The sequence below is a fragment of the Belonocnema kinseyi genome, chromosome 10, assembly GCF_010883055.1.
Source record: "Belonocnema kinseyi isolate 2016_QV_RU_SX_M_011 chromosome 10, B_treatae_v1, whole genome shotgun sequence".
Classification (NCBI taxonomy): Eukaryota; Metazoa; Arthropoda; class Insecta; order Hymenoptera; family Cynipidae; genus Belonocnema; species Belonocnema kinseyi.
In genome coordinates this window covers 102,971,757-102,977,862 of record NC_046666.1, presented here as the reverse complement: position 1 = coordinate 102,977,862, position 6,106 = coordinate 102,971,757, and the positions used below count along the sequence as shown (strand labels likewise).

The following is a 6,106-nucleotide window of genomic DNA, read 5'->3' as shown; positions in this document are numbered from 1 at the left end:
GTCCCCCAATCGCAAAGCCTTCTGCAATATTACAAAATTATTCTTGATTAAAAACATTTTTTTAATACACAGCTCTCCATCTCTCTTTCTCCATAAACTATACATGCTGCATATCATTTACCATCCTTACCTATTATTATATCCCCTCTTTGTCAAAATATCCTAGAACCTTCTACATTATAATCCACACGTGCGGATATCATTTTTTAACATCGCAAAAATGTAATGCGTCATTGAAAATAACCTTGAAGTTCTTTGCGAAAAAATTGCGCAGTAGAAATTTGATGTTATTAGTTATAGAAAATTCAGCATTATAGACAAAATTTTAACGCTAAATTAAATCATCCTTGATTTTCTATAGACTGTTTTATATAATAGCCTTAGTGGATGATTGAAAAAATTTAAATATTTTATTATATTACTTTTGTTGCATTTTAAAACTTTGAGTTTAAATCTTTAAAATTTAAAAGGTAAAAAAATGACCTATCTAAATGAGAGTTAAAAAAGCGAGCATATATCTGTGGATAAAAAAGCATGCGACCTCAGCTCGAATATCGTTGCATGACATAAGGAGCAATAAGCGTCGGGCAGTGTACACGTGGTATTTACTAAGTGTCCATGAAAGCTCTCGAATTAAATTCATGCTGTCTATAATCTCTCTCTCTCGAGTCTCGAAATTGTTTTTAATATCTTGTTACATATACCTCGTCCAGAGGTTGACAGACCTAGCATATGGAAAAGAATGAATGCGAAAGCGAACGATTGCAAGCTGCAAAAAGAAGTATATCTCTACAGAAGGATAGCATAGGATAAGGAAATGTGTGCAGCCTCAGACTGCCGATGTATGAATGCTTCTGCGAGTTTAAACGCGTGTGGCTGTTATCTCTGGTCCTCGCTCGCTACTTGATACTAGAATAAAGCGACAAGCATCCATGAGTATATAACCTGCCATAAGAAATGCTTTTTTATTCCTTTCTTACCTTCAATTAACTTTATAGATATACTTTTTTAATTCTATTTTTATCGAAGATTCTAGACTGCAGAAGAATGTTTTTTCACCGGCAGAAACTTTTAGTTAAACCTTCATCTATCAGGAATTTTCAAATCAAATTAATAATCAAAACAAGATGCCATGCATAACCCTCATATCAAATTTCATCTGCCCACCTGCATCTTTTGCGCATTAAACAAATAAAGGCAGGAATTTTTAGCTAAAGTATCATCTATCAGGAACCAATAAATCAAATTAATAGTCAAAACAGGATGCCATGCGTAGCTCTTCATATTAAATTTCACCTATATACCTGCATGTTTTGCGCATTTAACTAACGTCTTATCTCGAAGGAAGCAATAAATCATCCTTGTTTTTCTCACAATAACCTTTAACCTGTTTACATTAATTTGGCTACAGACTATTGCGCAATCGTGACGTCAGCAGGATCCTTCGAAAAAGATCTCAAAGCTTAGCACGGACACGAACCCTTTTTTCCAGAAAATTCAGCACGGACACGATCCACTAAAGGTTGAAGCTTCTCGATGAAGGTAAGAAAGGAATCTTGCGTTAGAACCGGCTTTCCACATCTAATTGAATTCTATCTTATTCTAAATACTTTTTAGAATATTGTTCTTGTATTGAAAATTAATTGAGTTGAAAACAATTTACATCTGTATAGGATTTCTTACAATTTATAATAATAATCTTCGTACATAATGATTATTTGAAAAATAACAAAAAAGGAATAAAATAATAAAAAGTTTAATATAATTACATATACGTCAGTGAAAAAATAATTTGTATATAACTTTTGCGATTGAACATTGTTTCATTAAATAAAAAATTGATGACAAAACTTTTCCGATTACATTGGTATTGTTTTATCATTAATTGTACTTCTTTAAAATAAAATAATGTTTTAAGATTACTTAAAGATTTATCGATAGTTATTAATAAAATTAAACAAAATTTAAATTTTAAAATAAGTAATTTTCATTTTGTATTAGTTCACAAAGAAGATATTAATCAAAAAATAATGCTTTCAATTGTAAAACTGCGTACCTACAAGATATTATATCGTTTTCACAGATTTAATAAAACTCACTGATGAAGGCCACCATTGTGTGCCGAAACGTTTGAAACAACTTAATTACTTTTTAGTTAAAAATAGAATTGTTTGTTTGAAAATGTATGTATTTTGTTGAAAATTTGTGTTTTTTGTTAGAAATATAAAACTACATCCTTGAAAATGCATCTTTTTGATTGATAATTCAACTATTTTGTTAAAAGTGCCTTTATAGTTAGTCAAAAATTAATTTATGTAAGATAAAATTGGATTGTATCATTTTTGGTAGAGAATTGATATTTGAAGTTAAAAATTGATCTTTTGTAGTTGAAAGTTCAACCATTTGTTTGAAAATGCACATATTCCGATGAAAATTCATTATTTTGGTAGGAAATTAGTCTTCTTGTTTGAAAATTCATCTTTGTGATTAAGAACAAAACTATTAAGTTGCACATTCCGTTTTTTTTTGTTAAAAATTAAATTCTCTAACTGAAAATTTAAAGATCCCACTTTTGCTGGAACAATGAAATTATGAATTAAAAATCGATATTTTTGGGTAGAAAATTCAATTATTAGTTTTACACATCGTCTTTTTTATATAAAATTAATCATCTTGGTTGAAAATACATCTGTTTGCTTAAAAGTTCAACTATGTATCATCAAATGCATCTTATTTAGTAGAATTTCAATTTATTTGTTGAAATTTAATTGTTTGTTGTTAAATATTAATTCTTTCTAACTAAAAAGGAATTATCCTATTTCTGGTTTTATATATTTATAGTTTTAATTAAAAATTTATATTTTTCTGCTGAAAACTAAACTAATTGTTTGAAAACGTAATGGGTAAAAAATTAATCTATTTTTGATTATTTTTAACATAGATGTCCACATTTTATTTTTTTGTCTTAGATCGGAAAAAAACGTCTTGCATAATTGGATATAAAACAATTTTAATCGCTGAGAGATTCTGCTAAATAATCTGTAGAACCTGCCTGATTTTAAGTGAATTCTATTTTATTTTAAATACTTTTTATAATATTGTTCTTGCATTGAAAATTAATTTAGTTGAAAATTCTATTATTTATTTTTACAAAAATGTTAATAGAAAATTAATCTTACATTATATTTTTTGTTAAAAATTTTATATTTTTTATTGAAACTTCATCTTTTTAGTTAAAAATTATTTTATGGGTGAGAAATTAATCTGTTTTTTATTATTCTTAACATAGATGTCCTAATTCGATTTTTTTTGTCTTAGATCGGAAAAACGTCTTGCATAATTTACTATAAAATATTGTAATCGCTGAGAGATTCTGTTAAATAATGTGTAGAAGCTGCCTGATTTTAAGTGAATCCTATTTTATTTTGAATACTTTTTATAATATTTTTCTTGCATTGAAAATTAATCTTTGTGATTAAAAATTCATCTTTTCTGTTAAAACTTATACTATTTGGTGTTAAGTTCACCTGTTTAATTAAAATTTTAAATAATCTGTTTAAAATTTGATATTTTTTATTGAAACTTGATCTGTTTTAGTTAAAAATGGAATTGTTTGAAAGTTCCCGTATTTTGTTGAAAATCTGTGTTTCTTGTAAAAATGTAAAACTTTTCTCTTGAAAATTCATCTTTTTGATTGAGAATTCAACTATTTTGTTGTAAGTTCCTTTTTAGTTTATGAAAAACTCATTTCTCGCCAAGCATTGGGCGATAATAAAAGTGCCAGTACATCCCTATAGTGTTTATCTGTTGCTGGAGGTTTTCAAAATTGTATTTTTATCAAATAAAAATTGAGTATTTGGCAAAATTGTCGACAGATATGAAGACAGATACATCCATTACACTGAACAACATTCATTCAATCCTAGATTTCTTAAACCATATATTATTTGAAAGCATATAAATCATTGGAAGCCTGTATATTTTATGCAGCTGTTTTGTGGTGAAGGTGAAGTACAAGGAGCTTGATCGTACTTTTCTGATAGTGAGTAAAGTTAGTGTAACATTAGTGTATTTTTAGTTATAAGTTAATGTTTTAGTTATTATTTGCATTCAATATAAACATTAACATTAAGAATTATTCCTGTGAAGCATGGAATTTTTTATAAAATTTAATTGCTGATATAAAATGCGGTAGCAACTTATTTAAATTTTGAGGTTAATATTCCATATTGTAATTCAAGAGCGAACTGCTCGCAGTTAAACAATTTATCAAAAAGACGTAGGATGAAAATATAAAAAGATACTTTTTTTTATATCCTGGCTAAGATAGTTTCTGTTTTTTCACCAAAAATTTTGCAAATTTGAATGAAACTTTTTTTAAATCTATATACAAAATTCGACTAATTTTCAATGTATTTAAAACGCCGATTATTTTCTTCATATTAAGAAAAATGAGTAAAAGCTTAACTTTCGTAAAGTTTTTATAGTACATTTTCGTAACGTTTCATAAGAAAAAATAATATTCTATAGATTTTTGTAGATATGCGGATGATTTACACTAAAGTGGCAAAAATCATCTAAGTCTGCGACCAGCAGTTCGCTCTTGTATTCTAGCATTAATTTCTAACCTCAAAATCTCAAAACGTTATCGCACTTTACACCAACAATGGACTTTCATAGTCAAAGTTGTAACGAATTCCATGCTTCAAAGGAATATTCCCTAATGTTAATGTTTATATTAATAACAAATAATAACTGAAACATTAAATTGTAGGTAAAAATATACTAACCCTACCGATAGAAATCTCAGAGTATATGCTAAAGATTCTCAAGTCTCTGAGAAGCTCTGAGAAATTCTGCGTAGGCACTCACATAGATATATTTAATGGTCCACATGGCTCGTTTAAATGCGTTGAAGTCTTTAAAATGTCCTTTCCGAAATTGAAATAAAAATACGATCATAAATAACAAGCAAAGAGGCTTAAATTGAAATAAGAATTCGATCATAAGGAACAAGCACAGGCCCTGTATTGCGACGGTACGGGTGGCAAGGTGATGGTAAAGCAAAAGCGTTGATTCATATTATCGACTTTGAATTATGATTGAATTATTATTTCCAACAGTGATCCAAAAATACTTGCGCATGCTTGAACTGTGCAACGCTCATTGGCTCTAGTTCGCGTACCTATTTAAAAATCAAGTACAGACGCGCACCGTAGCGAATGAACGTCTCTTAAGGGTATGTGATGAGTATAACAGCTGATCAAGTCAGCTCTAAGATCAATAATTTTCCACCCATATTGAAAAATAAAAGTTTAAATAACGCGGAAATTTTTTTCGGGAAATGTTAATAAATATTAAAGGATCGTTTGTGGTCTTGCCAAGAGCCGGAGAAAGAAAAAAGTTTATTTATGAAAATAATGATTTTCGACGGATACATTTGGGTTTTACAGCAGAAGTTTGACTTTTAGCTTTCTCTGACGGTAATCATGCAATCTGCTTTACCTACAGACCCCTAAAAGTTCGAAGTTGTCTACTCGCTGCGCTAGTGCTACTTTAACACAGCTGATACCAGACTGATACGTATGTCAGACCAAACATGTTTATTTGCATTTCAAGTGCAAACATTAGTTTTTGAATTATTTGTGCATAATGTTCGTGAGCGATTTGTGTTGTTTTGCCCCCCTTTGGTCAATATAAACCTCATAACTAGCCAATTCGCAACATTGCAAATTGCCTGCAGGGTTTGACGACAGCACGGTCGGTATCTCTCCAAAATAGTTATAAAAAAAAAAAACTTTTTTCACTATTCTAATTATTTAGGACCAGCGACAGATTCTTGCATGCCTTCTATTTATCGTGACAAACTTTTAACGCGATATCTCATTCCGTGTGTACGTAAGTTGGGAAAGAAAAATAGAAGACAGGTTTGGTCACGTGACCCTCTCGTCACATGGCCTTAAATCCAAACAAGCGCAGATCAAGGCAGCTCCGTTGGAATCATTAACTTCAAGAAAACACGTGTAACTATTAACGCTGTAACGCTGTCTAACTCACTGACACCTCGTGTCTCACGCATATAGCAATGAAAATCGAAATCGACAAT

General features: G+C 29.6%; 1 protein-coding gene across 3 annotated transcripts in view; it reads right to left on the bottom strand.

Moving 5' to 3' along the window:
- LOC117181750 (centrosomal and chromosomal factor-like) overlaps positions 1–6,106 on the bottom strand; it is a 237,303-nt gene that overhangs the window by 105,982 nt on the left and 125,215 nt on the right. The window lies entirely within an intron of this gene.